Raw genomic sequence first — 21510 nt, 5'->3', positions numbered from 1 at the left:
ATGGCATGAGCATATTTTTAGATTACAGTAATACTATTATAACCTTTTTAATCAATCTCATGTTGTCTGTCCCTCTGACAAACCATAAGTGTATGACCCATAATATTATTTAAATGTTTCATAGTTTCATTTTTAAGGTAATAATAACATTAATAATAGTTTGGATTTTTGTGGCTTTCATTCTAAGTCGATTCAACTTTGTATCCCATACTTTTATTTCAGTTTCAATTTGTGTCCCGTTCTGTGTGTTTGATACATTCAGAAACTGGAAACATTTGATTTTCATAATTGAGGCTCTACTCAGACATCTTTCATGATTCTTCAGTTAGTAGAAAAGGGGGTTAATGTTTCATATGAAAATAGATCAAATGATGGATCAGTCATAACTGCAGTCATTCACTGGTGTGGATCTTTTCCTCATCATGAATTATGCATCATGTCATAACCTGTTCTTTACAGAATGTATGCGTCACATCTGTGAACGGAGCACTTATGACAGTACTTCCTGAATACTGCACAGCATAAACTTAGTTAAAAAATAGCCGCAAGCATTAATTGCATGCTTTTTTTGAGAAGCTGCTGATGCTGTACACATAAATAATTACTCAGTCAACACACTCATGTGGGGCCAAAGGGGGTTGCACATGGGCTGATAAGCAGCAATGTCACACAAAGCATATGACATCATGGGTCAAAAAGGTTGCCGGTTACAGTCGCCTCCTGGTACGGGGTGGTGGTGTCATAGATTGCCCGGCCGGGATCGCGTTCGCGGGGACACTGCAGCTTTCAAAGGGGGGCTCAAGACGAGATGAGAGGATCTATCACATTATTCAGGCTAAAAAGAGGCTCGGCGCTTATAACGGTTTGGAAAGAAACTGCATATTGCAGTACATTTAAACAAGAAAATACATCTCTTCATATACATACACATACATAAAAACAGACCAGCTCCTTTGAAAGAGCTCCAACATTAGAAACCCTTTAGTCTCTAGCTGCAACCTACCTGGAGTCTCCAGAAGTGAAGCTGTCAGGATCTCAAAGACTTCAGTTAGCTTAATAATACCTTAAAAAAAACATCACCCACTTAATAAGAATCACAAGAGGATGTGTTGCAAAATACGGTCATGGTCATGGTTATGGTGTCAAACCTGTCTTGAAGAACCTAGCCCTTCAGATTTTGTATGTCTCTCGATATCTGACACACACAGGTCTTGCAGTCTAATGAGCTCATGAGTTAAATCAGGTGTGATAGATGAGGGAGACACACTAAATGTGTTAAGTATAAAGTGAAGATCCTGGTGTAACCGATTAACAAGGACACAGTATTACCAAACCAGAAGACATTTCAACTTATTTAGAACAGTATTCTAAAGTGTTACTATATTGGGTATATTTTGTGCATTTGTTATTTGAATTATCACTAAATAAAAAAGGGGGACAAAACACAATTAGCCATTACTCATCGGAAACTAGTGGTGAAAACACTGATATTATATACTAAAAAACAAACAAAAAAAACTGGTGGTGGTGGTGATGGTGTTGTTTGTTTTCTGTATTACACATTTCAAATTACATCCAAACAGAGCAATGTTTGTTCAATAAGAAAATAAACACATTGTGCAAACAACAGGAATGGGCTTGTCCTGACTCTGAGAGGCGTGACTGAGATCGTTTCGTTTCAAAGGCTATAAATATGAAGCACGTCTACCAAACTCAGAGTTTGAACAAGTCTGGATATCATGCTAACATTGATAACTATGAGATTATAAATGATTTTAAATATAACTCATCTCAATGCTACAGTAAGCAGTGGAGATTCCCTCATTCCTGCTCATCTCAAGGTAATAAAACATTTGTATCTTTTGCATAAAGCATATTTGTATTATTAATTTTGAGCAGTGATGTTAGTGTACAGTATTACAGTGAAACTGACAGATAAATCTGTACAAGAACAATCAAATGTAACATTTCACTCAGATTATCTGTATATTTTTTGAATGTGATCGAACACAGATTGCATCAGCCCACAGCTAACACTAATGCTAACAGGCGCTCAAGGTCGAGCAGACAGCGTCGGTCAGCTCAGAGCGCAGCCGAGCCAAGGACTCTGATAGTGGGTGACTCTACAGTCAGAAACATTAGCAGCAGAGATACAACTACATGCTGCCTTCCACAAGCAACCATTTCTGATGTAAACAGGGAAATTCAGAACATTCTGATAAAACATAAGACCGCAAATCGACTTATCATTCATGTAGGAAAGAACGATATTCAGAGAGAGCAGTCAGAACTCATTAAAAGGGATTTCAATGAACTTTTTGAAACACTTAGAAAACTGAAAGTTCAGTCGTTCATCAGTGGACCACTGCCAGCAAGAGGAACAAATAGATTCTCACGGTTGCTTGGGCTTAATACATGGCTGCAAAAAACCTGCATGATGAAGGGAGTGAATTTCATCGACAACTTTAATCTCTTCTGGAGCCAGAGACAATTGTTTACATCAAATGGCCACCACCCAAACAAACTTGGTGCAAGAGTGCTAAAGGACAATATTTATTTTTCCCTTCATCATCCTTCAGCTGTGTGTTCTAATCCGCTCAACCTGATACAGAATATGGACGACCACAGGACTTCTTTTCAGCAGCTGAATGGACATGTGGCTGACACATCCCACAAGGACAATGATAAGACCACGCCCCCACAACAACAATTGCTCACGGACACACTCCGAGCTGAGCCCTGCCCACAGAGCTCACCACAGACTGACTGTGAAGGATTAGATCTGCTCCAAGATTCAGCACCCAAGGATGATTTTCTGGAAAATGGACAGCAAAGCCAGGACAACATATTTCAACTTCCGATAACACCAGAGAAACAGCCCCTCTCACCGGACATGTCATTCCTCTCTCCAGCATCCCCGCATCTGAGCTTCTCAGAGAAAATGGAGGACTTGGTTCATGCTGGAATCAGACTATCACACTCGATCGCTATGAGCCCCCAAATATCGACCAAAAATCGTGGAGCCCCACAAACACCAAAGCCTGTGGGCCCAGCTCGTCCTCGCCCTCCTCCTGTGAGATTTCTTCGGTCACAACGTCAGGGCCCACACCCTCCTCCATCTGTTGTAGGTGAACCAAAAACAACTGATTCCAGCTCTCAGTGGTGTGTTTTGGGTCCCCGCTATGATAACAGTAACTTTATCAAATGTTTACAAAACAAGTGGGAACCCAGTGTGCCTGCCTCTTTCTCTATCTCTGTTCTGTTACGTGAAAGAAAGTCTAAGGCCTTGTCAGGCCGTTTAACAAACCAATATAATCTGCTGCCTGTTACCTGCCAAAATAGGATTAATGTGGAGAAAAAAATTATTACTGTTAAGTTAGCGCTTTTAAACATCCGTTCACTTAAGAAAAAATCATTTCTAGTCAATGACTTAAAAACCACTAACAACCTTGATTTTTTGCTTCTAAATGAAACGTGGCTAGAAGAAAACTGTAGTGCAACAGTCCTCAATGAAGCAGCCCCTCCTAACTTTACTTTTATGAGTGTTTGCAGATCTGTTAGGAGAGGTGGAGGTGTTGCTGCTCTTTTTAAAGATTTCTATCAATGTAAGCAAGTATCATTTGGTGACTATTTGTCTCTAGAATATCTGGGTATTGTGTTAAAAGGTTCTCCACGCATCCTGCTTATCATTATTAATAGGCCTCCGAAATACTCTGCAGGCTTCACTGAGGACTTTACAGAACTGTTATCAATAATTTCCTCAGAGTTTGACTGTTTTGCTATTGCTGGGGATTTTAACATTCACATAGATAATATTGAATCCAGTACAACAAAAGAGCTCATGACTGTTCTTAACACTTTTGATTTGACACAGCATGTAAATGGACCCACACACAATCGTGGACACACTCTAGATTTACTTATCAGTAAGGGTCTAAACATTTCATCAATTGTTATTAAGGATGTGGCACTGTCTGATCATTTCTGTATTTTCTTTGATATATCAATCTCTCCTGCCATTGAAGCTAGATCTGTCTCTGTCAAAAAGAGATGCTTAAATGAGAACACTAATGTGCTGTTTATGAAGGCTTTATCTCTAACACCAAGCATATCTGCAGACTCTGTTGATTTTCTCCTTGACTCCTTTAACTCAAAAGTTAAGAGTGTAATTGATGATATTGCTCCTCTAAAAGTCAGGAAAAAGAGTACCAAACAAAAAGCACCTTGGAGAAACTCAACAGCAGTTCAAATAATGAAAAGACAATGCAGAAAATCTGAACGCATGTGGCGGAAGACAAAACTTGTAGTCCATTATAACATCTATAAAGACACCCTTCATGCTTTCAATGTTGAACTAGGCAAAGCTAGACAGACCTTCTTCTCAAATATTATAAACAGAAACATAAACAACACGCGCACTCTTTTTGCTACTGTCGAGAGACTAACAAACCCCCCGAGTCAGACTCCTAGAGAAATGCTCTCAGACAGTAAATGCAGTGAGTTTGCTTCCTACTTCTCAGAGAAAATCAATAATATCAGAAAGGCGATCAGCACATCCTCTAGTTGCTCTGGGGTCAGTCAGATCATACCAAACCCTCGGAAAATTACCATGTCAGATTTCGACGCTATTGACTGCAAAATTTTAGAAGACACAGAACAGCATCTTAAAACATCAACCTGTGCCCTTGACACACTCCCCACTTCTTTCTTCAAAAGTGTGTTTAACTGTTTAGAAGCAGATCTCCTAGAAGTGGTAAACTCCTCACTTCTCTATGGGACTTTTCCAACCGCCCTTAAAACTGCAATAGTTAAGCCTCTTCTGAAAAAGAGAAATCTGGATAACTCCATACTGAGCAACTACAGACCAATCTCAAATCTCCCCTTCATTACAAAATCATTGAAAAAGTTGTTTTCAATCAGTTGAACAAATTCTTACGCTCAAATGGATACTTTGACAATTTTCAATCTGGTTTCCGTCCACATCACAGTACAGAGACAGCGCTCATAAAGATTATAAATGATATTCGCTTAAATACTGATACAGGCAAAACATCAATTCTGGTACAACTGGATCTCAGTGCTGCATTCGACACTGTTGACCACAACATACTTCTAGACAGGCTGGAAAACTGGGTTGGGCTTTCTGGAATGGTCCTCAAATGGTTCAGGTCATACTTAGAAGGGAGAGGTTATTATGTGAGTATAGGAGACCATAAGTCTGAGTGGACATCCATGACATGCGGAGTCCCACAAGGGTCCATTCTTGCACCACTCCTGTTTAACCTGTATATGCTGCCACTGAGCCAAATAATGAAGAAGAACAATATTGCTTACCACAGCTATGCTGACGATACCCAGCTCTACATAGCACTGTCACCTAATGACTACAGCCCCATTGACTCCCTGTGCCAATGCATTGATGAAGTTAACAACTGGATGTGCCAAAACTATCTTCAGTTAAACAAAGACAAAACTGAAATCACTACATTTGGAAACAAAGATGAAATTCTCAAGGTGAACGCATATCTTGAGGCTAAAGGCCTGATAACAAAAAATCAAGTCAGGAATCTTGGAGTGATTTTACAGTCCGACCTGAGTTTCAGTAGTCATGTCAAAGCAATAACTAAATCAGCATACTATCATCTGAAAAATATTGCAAGGATTAGATGTTTTGTCTCCAGGCAAGACTTAGAGAAACTCGTTCATGCTTTCATCACCAGTAGGGTGGACTATTGTAATGGCCTTCTCACCGGCCTTCCCAAAAAGACCATTAGACAGCTGCAGCTCATACAGAACGCTGAGCAGAACCAGAAAATATGACCATATCACACCAGTCCTCAGGTCTTTACACTGGCTTCCAGTTAAATTTAGGATCGACTTTAAAGTACTATTACTTGTTTATAAATCATTCAATGAGCTAGGACCTCAATACATCGCAGATATGCTGATTAAATATAAACCCAACAGATCACTCAGATCAGCAGGATCAAGTCAGTTAGAAATACCAAGAGTTCACTCAAAGCAAGGAGAGTCTGCCTTTAGCTATTATGCCAGCCGCAGCTGAACCAGCTTCCTGAACAGATCAGATGTGCTCCAACAGTAGCCACATTCAAATCCAGACTCAGAACACTTCTGTTCAGCTGAGCATTTACTGAATGAGCTCTGAGCACTGTACGTCCGACTGATTGCACCCTATCTTATCTCTTTATTCTTTTTATAATTGTTTTAGTTTACCTTTGTTCTTATCTTTGGTTATTGTTATTTTATATGTTCTTTTGAGTTAAATATGACGAGTGAAAACTGGGTTTGATGGAAATAGTAAGTTTGACAATAAGGTTTGAGTGTGTGTAAATCTGTGGAGGGTATGATGAGTGAGTATGGGTTTAACAAGAAGGTTTCTGAGTAAAAATCAGGGAATAGAGATTAAAATGGATGTTATGAACGTGTTTGAGAAAGAAATGAATGAGAGGTGTTCTAATAAAGATGGTACATGTATGTAGGCTGTAAACTGAAGAATGTTTATTTTTATATCAGACCATTATTGTGGATCTGACCATTTTATTTTATTTTATCTTATTTTTTTATTTTATTTTTATTTTTTTATTTTTATTATTATTTTTTAATTACTATATCTTTACGACTGTTTTAACTATGCTTGTTTTTAATTCTTTATTCGTCCATATGGTATTCTTTTTTTCTCATGCATTTGTTACCACTGTTTTAATTAATTTCTATGTAAAGCACTTTGAATTGCCATTGGGCATGAAATGTGCTATACAAATAAACTTGCCTTGCCTTGCCTTTATTTTTTTTAACAGATATGGAGAAGCAGAATATAAAATGACTGAATGCAGGGCAGGAATATTTCTGGACCATCACAAACTACAAAAGACAAGAAAGAAGGAGAAACACGTCAGCAAAAAGGACATGATACAACCTTATGAGGCAAAAATGAAGAAGACACTAGTTAGACGGAGCAGCATTAATAGTGGCACACCCAACTGTGAGTAGATATGATCTTTCATATTACAGAGTTAGTTCACACAAAAATAAAATTGATTTACTTTCCCTCAAGTCATCCTCGGTGTATATGATGTTCTTCTTTAAAGGGGCGGTGAAATGCTGTTTCATGCATACTGATCTTTTTACACTGTTAAAGACTTGGAATCCCATACTAAACATAGACAAAGTTTCAAAAGTTAAGGTGGACGTTTGATGGGAGTATTTCTTTGTCAAAAATACTACTTCCGGTTAGTCATAAGTTTCGGCAAGTTTTTTTCGATCATGGGTCCACTTGACGTTAATGGGGGCGGAATTTCCTTGTATGGGCCGTACGGACAATTCTACCGGAAGAGCGTGAGAGAGAGAGAGAGAGAGAGAGAGAGAGAGAGAGGGAGAGGGAGAGGGAGAGGGAGAGAGGGGGAGAGGGGGAGAGGGGGAGAGGGGGAGAGCGAAAGCAACAGGCTACGCCCATCAAAGCGCTGGCTCGTAGGATGCGCTGCACAGGTGATGTGACTTCAAGAAATTAAAAATGTCACCTAAAAAGTGCGTTTTTGGTTGCCAGACCAAGACAGTCCTGTACAGATTGCCAAAAAACCCTGCGTTAAGGCAACAGTGGATGGGATTTGCTTTTCCGGATCAGCAACTGAGTTCCGCAAAGGTTTATATCTGTTCACTGCATTTCGGTGCCGACTGTTTCATAAACAAGGCCCTGCTCGACGCCGGATTTTCCGATCGCCTAATGCTGAAGGATGGAGCACTCCCAACGATAAAGGTCCCAACGTTAGAACCGCAGGCGGTGAGTGAGACTGCTTCAAATGTCTGTGTTTTTGCCTATGCTCATCAAGTAGCCCAAACATGATCACGTATAGTTAATTGATCAATGGAGCATGCGATGTGTAGTGCGTGTACATTTGTTTAGCTGGCCACTATATGTGTAACTTTATGTTTGTGTATTGTAAAAGCACTCCAAACAACAATACACAAAGAGTGGGGAAATATGTTGAACTAAATAAGCGCGCTTCTTCATTCAAATGCGCTACTATTCCGTGTCTTTCTATGTAAACACTAACTTAGCCTGCCGTGCAAAACCAGTCCGCTTACTGTCTACACAAACCACGCGTAAACACACACACACACGTGCACAACTGCACTTAATAATAATAATAATAGATTTTATTTATAATGCACTTTTCATTCCAAAGAATCTCAAAGTGCAACAAAGGGAAAAAAATAACAAAAAAATAAATGAATAACATGTAAAAATATAGAATACTACAACAACCAACACAGAAAACAGAACAGAAACAGAGCTGATGGTGAACAGAAAACAGAGCTGATGGTGGAAGTCTCTGTTAGCTCCGCAGCACACTGTGGTCCACTCCATGTTTTAAATTTCTCCCAGCGGCAGTGTCCTGATGATGTTGTCAAGGCATGAGAGCTGAAGACCAGATGATGGGTCTTCATGACGATTCAGACGATGGGGATCGCCGCAGCACCATGCAGGAGGCAGAACATTTTTCCGGGCACTTCTGTGGACACACCTGGGTCGGCGCAGAAGTCCAAGCCGCTCCACGGCCACAATGCAAGACGGAACAGCGGCGCAGCCGAGAAGCCGAACATCCCAACATCATGCCGGACGCCGATGACGCTGGCCCGGATGACGCTAGCCCGGTGCAAACTTCAGCCACCATGCAGCTCAAGCCCGAAGTAGACCACCAGTGAGCAGCCGCGGCGAGCAACATCAAATGTCCTCCAAACCAGAACCAACCGCAGCAATTCAAACATAAACATCAGAGAAGCGGTGGAAAACGGTGAACGGCGAACAACGTCCTCTCAGTGGCTGCCAGCAATCAGCAACAGTCCCAATTGTAGCTCTGACTGTTAGACTAGTCACAAACACAAGAAAATAAAATAAAATCTAAATCTAATAGTACAGTAACATGATTTGTGGGTGGAGAAGCGGCGAACAGACAACGCCAGCGTCCTCTCCCAACGTTGCCTAGCAACATAACTTCCCACATGTACACCTTCAAAGACAAAAATACGACGATATAATTCAAGTATAAATATGTTAATAACACAAGCCGCTAAGCATATTATATAGTTAGTGTATAACTTGTACCACATAGAGACGTCCTGCTCTAGTCGTTTTTGCTGCTGCTCCTGTTCAACTGCAGCCTCTGGGTCTGATTCCGGATCATAGATGTATGGCTGTATCTGATTAAAAGCCATATTTTTATTTTGAATAAAGTTTTTTCCCGCTGTTAGGGATGACACAGCTTTACGACGCACTCAACACAATAACAGCGGCGCGCACACGTCATTATTTAGCTCCGCCCACACGATACGCCCCCACCCGCTCGGCTTTTTTCGGAAAGACTCAGAACAGCGCATCTTTCTTATATAATTATAAAAAAAATAAAGACTTTTCGGAGATATGCAGGATGCAATGCTACTCTATAGGTACTCAAGTTTGACATGACACTGACTGAAACTGAGTGTTTCAACCCCCCTTTAAGACGAACACAATCAAAGTTATATTAATAAAGTCCTGGCTCTTCCAAGCTTTATATTGAAAGTGATTGTTGCTCTGCTTATGAAAAGGCATCTGTCAGTCATATAACTGCTCCACACGGCTCTGGGGGTTAATAAAATATACATATTTAAAAGTAAAAGTTTCGGCTGATTGTGTTCCATATTCAATGTATAGGAAAAGTGTTGAAAGTGCCTCTGCAGTTCAAAGGCTTAAGCGACCAGTTACGCTCGTCTGACTTAGCATACGCATTTTGAATCATGAGAGACACTTTCAACACTTTAGTTTAAAAAAATTGTAAATATGGATATTTTTTGTAAAGCAGTTAGATGATGGACAGATGCATTTTTATATACTTCAAAAACAGAGCACCAATCGCTGTCGATATAAAGCTTGGAAGAGCCAGGACTTTATTAATATAACTCTGATTGTGTTCGTCTGAAAGAAGAATGTCATACACACCTAGGATGGCTTGAGGGCGATTAAATCATGGGCTAATTTTATTTTTTTGGTGAACTAACTCTTTAAATATGTATTTCATCATTAACACCCTTCCAAGGGAACTCGCACTGTGTCATCGTGATGATTTTTTTGGGAGACGCCCCCAGCGTAGCACGCCTGAAGCGTTAATGAAAAAAGTCCAATCTTGATTGGTGCTGCGTCATGATGTAGTGTGACGGCATACCTGGAAGGTACAAAGGGACGTCGGCACATAGCACAGATAGCTTTCTGCTCTTCAGCGTTAGTGCTCTGTGTTTGTGAGTCTTATTTGGTGTTGTTCATCTACCAACGTTGTTTTCACAAGCATTTTATCAAAGAAATGGCAAGCAAGCGGTTCAAGTGGTGTGTGTAGTGGCATTCATATGTAACCTGCTGCCGCTGAGGATGCTGAGGCAGTGCGGCGCCGCAGATCGTGTGGCTCGCAGATTGATCTGTCCGCTGTACTGGGGAATGCCGAAGCATCTTACTCGTCCTCGTCTGACGATCCAGATATCCGTGTGGAAGCCCACGAAGGCGTAGGATCCGGTGCTCAGGTTATCTGTCTCTGAGGAGTGGATCGCTATGAGCATCGAGGCGGTTGATGTGGGGCAGTCGCCACTCAACACGCCCGCTCTAGAGGAGCTGATGGAGGTTTTGTCCCGTGCTGTGGCCAAGCTTAGTTTAGACTGGCCACATGAGAAGGTTGACATCCAGTCCCCCAATAAGCTGGATGAACGCCTTTACAAGTGCCTGGCTCAACCTCCACATTGGGGCCTCCCCTTCTTTCCTGACTTGCACAATAAGTTATTTCTCCTGTCCAATCCGCCAGTGCTTGATTTTGCTAATGTGCTAAGGGCGGCTGAGTCGGGTTATACGGCGTTGCAGCGGGTTGAAGAGGCGCTTGCGAGCTACCTCTTGCCCGAGGCCAACACATCACTGAAGGCCCCAGCACTGCCCACAAAGCCATGTCGTGAGACATCAAGGCTGGTGGGCAAGGCTTATGGTTTGGCAGGTTTACTGCACACCATAGTGGTACTGCAGGCCTACCAAGCCGACCTCCTCAAGGAGCTGGACGAAGGTGGAAAGGAAATCAGGAAGGCTAACGACTTGTCTCTCTGCATAACCAAGGAGACGGCCCATGCCATCGGCCGCGCCATGGCGTTGAGAGACACCTCTGGTTAAACCTGTCAGGGATCAGGAAGAGGGAAGAAGCTGCCCTGAGTGGGTGGCTTCAGGTGGTCCAGCTTCTTGCACCGTGAGGTGCAAAAGCAGAGGGTTGCCTCTCTCACCCCTCCTGAGGGAGCCTGGCAAAAGAGACGGTGCTCTCGTGGGAAGAACCTGAGGAAAGTCATTCAGGCTAAGAAGGCTTCCAAACGTTCCTAGCTGTGGTATGACCACTGAGAGCTGTCCCCCATGGGGCAGAACGGCTGAGGTTGTTTTCCCCCGGAGCTCCTGCGTACCAGGCTGCTCCAGCCGCCTCTAGCAAGACCTGCGGTGGAGCAGCGAACCAGATCTTGCTAGAGACACACCGAAATCTCCGCACATGGTCATGCCTTCCGAATATATTTGCATGGGCCCTGCGTACTGTAGAATGGGTTTACAGGCTACAGTTCAGTTCTCCACCCCCAAAATTTAATTTGGTGGTCTGGACGGTAGTCGGCCCCGAGCAGGTGTGGGTAATGGAACAGGAAGTACACTCCCTGTTGGTCAAGGAGCCAACAATAATAATTCAAGGAGCCTATAATAATAATTAGTTACATTTATATAGCGTTTTTCTAGGCACTCCAAGCGCTTTTACATATAGAAGGGGGGATCTCCTCAACCACCACCAATGTGCAGCATCACCTGGATGATGCGACGGCAGCCATATTGTGCCAGAACGCTCACCACACACCAGCTGATTGGTGGAGAGGAGACAGAATGATGAAGCCAATCAGGAGAGGTGGAAGATTAGGAGGCCATGATGGACAGCGGCCAATGGGCAAATTTAGCCAGGATGCTGGGGTTACACCCCTACTCTTTATCCAAGAGTAGGGGTGTAGTCTTGGATTTTTAGTGACCACAGAGAGTCAGGACTTTGGTTTAACGTCTCATCTGAAGGACTATAGAACATATTCCTACGCCAGACAGGGAGTCTGGGTTCTACCGCCAGTACTTCATAGTTCCCAAGAAGGATGGACGGTTGCATCCTATAACAGATCTCAGGTATCTGAACCGGTCCCTGAGGAGATACAGGTTCAAGATGCTCACTATTCCAGCCATCATGAGCCAGATCCTTTTCAAGGACTGGTTTGTCACGATAGATCTGAAGGATGCATACTTCCACATCTCCATCCTTCCATGTTAAAGGAAGTTCCTGAGGTTCACTTTCAGGGGCGAAGTGTTCCAATATCGGGTTCTTCCCTTCGGCCTGGCTCTTTCCCCTCGAACCTTTATGCATGGATGCAGCACTGTCTCTGTTGAGACTCCAGGGCATCCACATACTCAATTATATCAAAAAATGGCTCATTCTGGCCAAGTCGTACGAGATGGCAGTTCGGCATTGAGATGGCATTCTAGCCCACATAAGGTGCTTGGGGCTGAGACTCAACACAAAAAAAAAGAGCGGCGGACCAAGTTCCTGGGGGTTGTATGGGACTCGACATTGATGCAGGCATAACTTTCCCCCTACTGTATCAAGTCCATACTGGCAACAGTCTCCAGGGTTCTTCAGGGCTTCCAACCTCCACCTCACGTGATGGCAGAAGAGAGCAGACTTCACCTCCTCTGCCCAGTTCAGGCATTGTGTCAGGGTTTGTAGTGTGGAAAAGGAGCGAGGACTCATTTGCAGGCAGAATGGGCTTTATTTCATAAAAATAAATAAAGACAAACAAAAACTACCCCAAGGGGGAAAAATAAGACTTGACTTCGCTTGGCTTGACTAGACTTCAGGAGCAGGAAAACAAGAGGAATGTTTGAGGAGGAAGGTTTGACAACGATCCAGCACAGGACTGCAAACACAAGGAGATTAAATAGGGAGCAAACAAACGAGGGTAATGGGAGAAGACAGGTGGGGCAAATGAACCAATAATCAGGAAACAAGGTGGGTGGGGTTAGACAATTGACATGAGAGCACATGGGACAAAGAAACACATGAACATTTGCTCACACCAAACGTGACATGAACATGCAGTTAATGAAAACTCAAACTGCATGTTCACACGAAACATGACAACAAGAAAGCATCCAGCAAGTAAAACACCAGCTGCATGCTACACAACACAAAACACACAGACAGGACAGCGCACACACACAACAACACAGAGTGCACAAGAATGAGCAAATGCTCATCCCGTGCACTCACAACATAAGACAAAACACAAGGAGCATGAATGTCCGAATCCCAAAACAAAACCGAAACCCAACTAGACAGAAGTGCTGGGACCCGAACACCACGCCCCACACAAAAAATGACAGAAAATGACCACACAGAAGAGCACGCAGCTTGAGCATGCTCAAAGCCGCGTGCTCAGACAAGACAAAATACAGGAGTGTCAGGACTCTGTCACCAAACCAAGAGAAAGCTAGACCGAAGTGACAGAACCCTGACACATTGAGGATCTACTTGAAGATGTCTGTGCAGTGGAGGAAGACAGACCAGTTATTGGTGTGTTTTGGTACACCCAGGAAAGGGCTGCCTGCTTCAAAGCAGACAATAAGTAATTGGATTGTCCAGGCTATAGCCACGGCTTATCAGGTGCTTATCATTTGACTTCACCGATATCCGTGAGGGCTCATTCCACCAGGGGCTCCTTTAAGAAGCCTCAGTCCAGGAGATCTACCAGGTGGGCATCCCCGCACAACTTCATAAGATACTACAGTCTGCACCTTCCTGTGATGCCGGGGCCAGAGTGCTCACCTCCTAAGTGTGCCTGGGTTCCAGCTTCACACTAGGAGGGGGCAATCGGTGCGGCATAGTGGGTACTCGTTCCCAAAACTGTCATCACAATGAAGCAGTGCGAGTTCCCTTGGAAGGGGAACATCTCGGGTTATGACCATAATCCATGTTCCCCGAGAAAGGAACAAGTTATTGCGTCTCGTCGCCACACCTATCGGGTACAGAGCACTCACTTAATCGCAGAAAGCTATCTGTGCTATGTGCCGGCGTCCCTTTGTACCTTCTGGATATGCCGTCATGAGGCAACACCAATCAGAATAGGACTTTTTCTCCTATGATGCATGAGTGTGTCAACTCATTTAATATGACAGTAATGATATCTGTGTGTTTGTTTTCCTCAGTCTCTCATGAAGATGGCGGTTTGAGGTGAGATTCTGATCATTATGAAATAGAAATGGTGTAAAAATGATGCACAGATCTCATTTTGAAAGCATTTTCTTCTCTTTCTTTCAGAACGCAGCAGTTCCTTTCAAATACTCTATGCATCTTAATACATTATATCTTTAATACTCATAAGCTGTGTCTCATTTCGTTAAATTTCGAAGGCTGCGTCCTCCGGAGGACACGTCCTGTGTAGGATGCAGTATACGGAGCGTCCTCAGTCAGAATTAAACGAAACGTCCTTCGTAGGACACACAGGCAGGAAGTATCACGCTGCTATGCCAACAAGTTCAGCCTCTGCGCTCTCACGCCAGTTATATGAATGAAAATTATTTATAACTTGAAAATGACTGAAATGTTTCTTGTCTTGACAGCAATGTACTGTTCTAAACGTTTAAAAAGCACTAAAGTGTTGTAATCCTGTTAACCACTATTATCTGTTTGAGGTAATAGAGCTTAAAAAAACAAAACAAAAAGCTTGAACTACTTAATTTAAACACCACACCTACACTCGCATGTATATCTGGCGGTGGTGGCGTTTTTTCATATAATACAAAAAAAAATGACGGTTGTTAACGGAGACGCAAAGAATTGTGGGTTATCTCCAGCCGTGAAGGCTGCACCTCAGCACACTCCGAATTCCTGTGAAAGAAGGACACATTCGAAGGTCGCATTTGGAGAGTCCTACTCACTTTTTTGAAATGAGACGGCCTTATGACGTATGCAGCCTTCAAATGCGACCTCCGGAGGACGCAGCCTTCTGAAATGAGACACAGCTATTATCTACTATGTATATATTTTAGGGCCGGGACTTTAACGCGTTAATTAAGATTAATTACTTACGTGACTTTAACGCGTTAATTAATTACGCAAAAAAAAAAAAAAAAAAAAAAACAGATTTAACCACACTTATTTTTGCACCGCGGAACGTTTTTCAATGAATGAGTTTCGACGGACCGATTATACTGGAACACCAACTAGCGCTCCGGAGTCACGACAACAACAAATCATGGGTGCGTCTCAATCAGCTCCCTAGTTCAGTAGTCAGGGCACTGATCAGGGAGTCAGCCCATTGACTTATGTCCTGATCAGTGCCCTGACTACTGAACTAGGGAGCTGATTGAGACGCAGGGCATGAGTGAACATGAACGAAGAAGCTGATGAGACTGCTCTGCTTGGCCCCGTGGATGGGAAATTTTGTTTTAAAAAACGAAAGAATGGAAGCGTCGTCAAGAGCAGGGTTGTGTGCAAGCTATACAACAAGGAATTCGCGTATCAGCGCAGCACATTGAGCCTCAAATATCACAAATATGCTTCTGCTACACTTAATGGCAAACATTGCGCTGGTCTGCTGGACTGAAATAAATAAACAATATTTTGTTGATTAAGCTTATGTATTCAGCCATTATTCAATGGTATACTAAAAATACATGTGAAAAATTACTTCTCATTGTTCTCAGGTCAAATATTTATATGCAATTAAAATGCGATTAATTTCGATTAATTAATAACAAAGCCTCTAATTAATTAGATTAATTTTTTTAATCGAGTCCCGGCCCTAATATATTTATAATATTACCAAGTTATGTTATATAAAAAAAAAATCTTGCGGTAGGACAGGTAGCATTACAGTAAATCAGGCACTAAAGGATGAAAATGTAGCTAAAATATGACTTTTGTTTAGTAGTGTAGTTTTACAGGAATCACTGTAAGATTCATGGTTTTACTGCTGTGATGTTATGATTTTATGCAGTCATTATTTCTGTAAATGATGTTCTGAAACTAATAATAAAAGTGAACTATGAAATATGTTTTCTAGTGTGAATCTCACACAAGTTTTGCATTTCCAACTAGATAACCTGCATGTGTTATTCTCTTCATTAACTTTATACATTTTGACAGTGATGTTTTGTGGCCTTTGTGAGCAAAAACATTTAGACCAAAACATTGCCACATACAGCAAACATCTCACTGTCTGCTAGCTGCCTGTCCGCTGAAAACACGGCAAAAACTCATACTGGAGTTTTAATCAGATAGAAACACTTCATGTTAAAGGGGGGGTGAAACACTCAGTTTCAGTCAGTGTCATGTCAATCTTGAGTACCTATAGAGTAGCATTGCATCCTGCATATCTCCGAAAAGTCTTTATTTTTTTATAATTATATAAGAAAGATGCGCTGTTCCGAGTCTTTCCGAAAAAAGCCGAGCGGGTGGGGGCGTATCGTGTGAGCGGAGCTAAATAATGACGTGTGCTTGCTGCTGCTATTGTGTTGAGTCGAGTGCGTCGTAAAGCTGTGTCATCCCTAACAGCGGGAAAAAACTTTATTCAAAATAAAAATATGGCTTTTAATCAGATACAGCCCTACATCTATGATCCGGAATCAGACCCAGAGGCTGCAGTTGAACAGGAGCAGCAGCAAAAACGACTAGAGCAGGACGTCTCTATGTGGTACAAGTTATACACTAACTATATAATATGCTTAGCGGCTTGTGTTATTTACATATTTATACTTGAATTATATCGTCGTATTTTTGTCTTTGAAGGTGTACATGTGGGAAGTGCAGTTGTGCACGTGTGTTTGTGTGTTTACGCGTGGTTTGTGTAGACAGCAAGCGGACTAAAAAAACACAGACATTTGAATCAAATATTATAAAGTATAATATTTTATTATTATTTTATCCCGTTTAATATAATTAAAAACATGTCTCAATTCTTAAAATAAAAAATGTGGTTTTGGCTGATGCTTGAACTTGATTGACATTTCTGTTAGCTTGTTTATTCTGCGCCTGTGAGTTTTTCACGCCTCCCATTGTACTTTGCGGTTATGTTGTACTATAACTAGCAGCGATGTCTAAACAAAATTCTATTTAAAATTATTTTTAAAAAACTCGCATTGACCCGGGAAAGAACTCATCTACCAGCCCGCAGTTAAAGGGTTCAGTTCAGCCAATAATGTAATGTCTGTCATTAACTCCTCTCCCTAATGTCGCTCCACACCCGTAAGACCTCCGTTCATCTTCACACACAGTTTAAGATATTTTATATTTAGTCCGAGAGCGTATGCAAGTGTATGCACACTATACTGTCCATGTCCAGAAAGGGAATAAAAACATCATCACAGTAGTCCATATGAGACATCAGTGGGTTAATTAGAGTCTCTTGAAGCATCCAAAATACATTTGGGTCCAAAAATAACAAAAACTACGACTTTATTCAGCATTGGCTTCTCTTCCGGGTTTGTGTTCAATCCTCAGATAAAGATTCAAACGGTTATGAATCAGCGAATCGATTCATGATTCGGATCGCCAATGTCACGTGATTTCAGCCGTTTGACACGCGATCCGAATCATTAAGCTTAAGGTCGTAGATGTCCACGCTCGATCAGGCACAACAACCTTTCGCTATAATCCATGGAACGTGAACTTGGAGCAGGGCTATCTCTAGCCTTTCTGGCACCCTAGGCAAGATTTATATCTTGCTCCCCCCTTCTCTTTTTTTAAACTATAACTTATAAAGCAAATATGACTTCCTTATTTCATGGCCATATTGTACATGCATTAATACAATAATGTAGCCAGGTTGTTAGGGGGGTTGTGGGGCGTGCTCCCCCGAGAAAAGTTTGATTTCTATGATCTACATATGTGTATTTTAAGATGATCTGAAGGCCAAAAAATTAGATAACAATAGCTTGAAAACCATGTCAATGAAAATTATGTCCGCTGTGGAAATCAGTTCTTTCTTTACGGCTGTATGTGGATCTTGTGGAGGCTGGACAGGTACAGTAGCTGTCTGATGTACATATTAAATGGTTTAACTGTGATGCATGAAAAATATATAGGCTACAGAAATAAGCCTAAATAAAATAAATATGGATTCTTAAATCTCAGAATATTTTTATTGTAAAAAAAATATATGATTAATAAGTTAACAACATATGGTTTTCAATTTGGTTCCCTTTAATACGTCCTAACATTATGAGGACTGAAATTCAATCCGTGTTTCAAACAAAAGACGTCAATAAAACAATTTCTAATACGTCCTTGTTAGCTATAAAGACACACACAATTTCTTTTTTAAATCTAAACTGTATGATGTCTTCGTTATGTAATAGCCTGTAGTCTGTTTAAATAGGCTAACAAAAGCAGCCATCATTTAAAAGGTTGAATGGTGTAGAAACAGCCTATTTGTACTAACTATTTGTAATGCATGTTCTATTGGGGATCATAGTTTGTGATAAGCCTGTCCTCTTGTGGTGACCTGTAGTATTGCACAGGAAATCAAGTTCAGTTCCAGTTCAATAAAAGAATAACGTGAGTCACACTGTAGACTTGATTATTATCTGCCGGCAGACACGACACTATTATTAAAAACTTGATATGAAACTGTCTTATGTCATTAATTTTGCTAAGTTTTATTTGTGTTGATTAATCATTAATTTGCTTAACTAATTGATTAAATAATCGCTATTTTCGTATTTCCATAAATGTTTCTATAAAAAACTTGATATAAAACCTGCCTTATGTGTGATTTAAATTTGTTAAACATTTGAATGTTGATTATGGATAACTTTGATAAACCAATTGATTAAATATTAAAATTTTTCCGAACAATCGTGTTGTGAAAACTGCCTCATTGGCGATAAATGTTTTTTTTTATGTGTATTGAACTAATTAATTAAATAAGTGTTATTTAATCAAATTTAAATTTTCCATTTTTAGGTAAAATGCATTATAATTGATTTAAAAAGTCCATATCAATGCAATATACGTGAAATGCTTATTTTACTTATTAAAACGAGTTTCTGATGGAGACGCGATCGTGTTTTTTTTTTTTTTTTTTTTTTTTTGTAGGCTACTGTGTGTTCTACTGAAGTTTATATAATACAACAATAATGATAAAAAATAAAATATAAAAACACTAAAGTAATCTTATCGATTTCGTATAACTGTTAGTTTGCTTTTGGGTTTGTTTCGGCACTAAGTAATGTGTCGGTTAGGGAGTCGCGACCCTACGTGAAAGGGCCCGCTCGCTTTTGCCCAGGCCCGGCCAAAAATAAATTCTGCCTACGCCACCGGCTATAAATATAAAGCAAGTCTGGACAACATCCTAATATTATAAATATCACATCTCAATTTTAAGCAGTGGAGATTCCCTCATTCCTGCTCATCTCCAGGAAATAAAACATTTTGATCTTTTGCATAAAGAATATTTGTATTATTAATTTTGAGCAGTGATGTTAGTGTACAGTATTATAGTGAAACTGACAGATAAATCTGTACAAGAACAATCAAATGTAACATTTCACTCAGATTATCTGTGTTTTCAACAGATATATGGAGAAGCAGAATATAAAATGACTGAATGCAGGGCAGGAATATTTCTGGACCATCACAAACTACAACAGACAAGAAAGAAGGAGAAACATGTCAGCAAAAAGGACATGATACAACCTTATGAGGCAAAAATGAAGAAGACACTAGTTAGACAGAGCAGCATTAATAGTGGCACACCCAACTGTGAGTAGATATGATGTTTCATATTAAATATACATTTCATCATCAACAGTTTCATCTTCTGTATGTTTCGTCTTATTTAATATGACAGTAATGTGTGTGTGTGTGTGTGTGTGTGTGTGTGTGTGTGTGTGTGTGTGTGTGTGTGTGTGTGTGTGTGTGTGTGTGTGTGTGTGTGTGTGTGTGTGTGTGTGTGTGTGTTCATCAGTCTCTCATGAAGACTGCGGTTTGAGGTGAGATTTTGATCATTATGAAATAGAAACGGTGTAAATTTGATGCACAGATCTCATGTTGAAAGTGTTTTCTTTTCTCCTTCTTCCAGAACGCAGTGGCTCCTTTCAAATATTCTCCAGTGCTTTATAGTTCTTATTATCTACCATGTATATATTCATAATATTAGTTTCCTTATGTAAAGTTATGCAATATTAACATAAAACATAGTTAAGACAGGCAGTGTTGCAGTAAATAATATGAAAGATGAACATGTAATATACGACATGTTTACAGTTAGTTGTACAGGAATCACTGTGTGAAGATGTAAAGCTGTTATGATTTTATGAAGTCAATATTTCTGTAAATTATGTTCTGAAAGTAATAAATGTCATTTTAATAATAAAAGTGAACTACAGTATAAAATATGTTTTCTAGAGTGAATCTCACATGAGTTTGGCATTTCCCGTCCAGATAACCTTCATGCTTTACTCTCTTCATTAACTTTATACATGTCTGACAGAGATGTTTTGTGGCCTTTGTGACCCGACTGAAAGGGGGATTCTGAAATCCACTGCCGCCTATATTATATATATATATATACATAAATAACAACATGGAGCGGACCACAGTGTACTGAGGAGCTTACAGAGACTTCCACCATCAGCTCTGTCTCCTGACACTATTGATTTATTCAACACACAATCCCTCACCAATAAATCTCTGCTCACCCATTGAGGACTGGACTTTATGTGCCTAATGGAAACTTGGCACACAGCAGGAGATCACTCAATGCTCAATGAAGGCCCAGGGTTATGGCTACATGGAAAAGCCCGTAGCTCTGGTCATAGGGGTGGTTTGGCTGTCCTTCATCGGGATGAACTCAAACTTTTTCCACTGCCTGATCTTACCTCACTGTAATGTTTAGCCTTCAAATGTTAACCCCATACTCCATTACAGTGCTTCTCATATACCGTCCCCCCAAACCAAACTCCTCATTTCTCCCTGAAATTCATGATCTTCTCACATCACTTTATTCCATGTCAACCAGACTTGTTATTCTTGGTGATTTTAATATCCATATTGACAAACCCTACTGTCATCTTGCAACAGAGTTCCTGAGTTTGACTGACCGTCTTGGTCTCCAGCAACATGTGAAGGCTCCCACGTGCACATCAAGGGCCACACCCTAGATTTGGTCATCACCGACGCGGCCCCCATAAACAGCCTGGAGGTAAACGATCTGGGTGTGTCTGACCACAAGTTGGTCTCTATGGCCATTACATTTTCGGCACCAGTTATTTGACCCAAGCGCCAAATATCTTTCCGAAATGGAAACAAATTGACCATTACATAGACCTTCAACAAAACATCAACTGCCCAGTATCTGCAACAGCGGACAGACGGGTGGATCACACAGGAAGGGCCGTATCCTGGAACGCCGCTGTAAACA

The 21510-nt window shown here is 41.0% G+C and overlaps 1 long non-coding RNA gene across 5 annotated transcripts; it reads left to right on the top strand.

Moving 5' to 3' along the window:
• The first annotated feature begins 1689 nt into the window (after positions 1-1689).
• Positions 1690-21307, top strand: LOC137045838 (uncharacterized). 5 transcript variants are annotated; one of them, XR_010898851.1, is made up of 5 exons: positions 1690-1841; positions 6819-7003; positions 14294-14318; positions 19664-19850; positions 20056-20072. It is a non-coding gene; the product is annotated as an uncharacterized lncRNA (long non-coding RNA). The 5 variants fall into 5 exon arrangements; XR_010898850.1 differs by lacking the exon at positions 20056-20072 and adding an exon at positions 21171-21307 and having other exon boundaries at positions 1693-1841; XR_010898849.1 differs by lacking the exons at positions 19664-19850; positions 20056-20072 and adding an exon at positions 14406-14634.
• Positions 21308-21510: the final 203 nt, after the last annotated feature.

The sequence above is a fragment of the Pseudorasbora parva genome, chromosome 18 (genome assembly GCF_024679245.1).
Source record: "Pseudorasbora parva isolate DD20220531a chromosome 18, ASM2467924v1, whole genome shotgun sequence".
NCBI classification, from domain to species: domain Eukaryota; kingdom Metazoa; phylum Chordata; class Actinopteri; order Cypriniformes; family Gobionidae; genus Pseudorasbora; species Pseudorasbora parva.
This window is presented reverse-complemented; position numbering and strand designations above follow the sequence as displayed.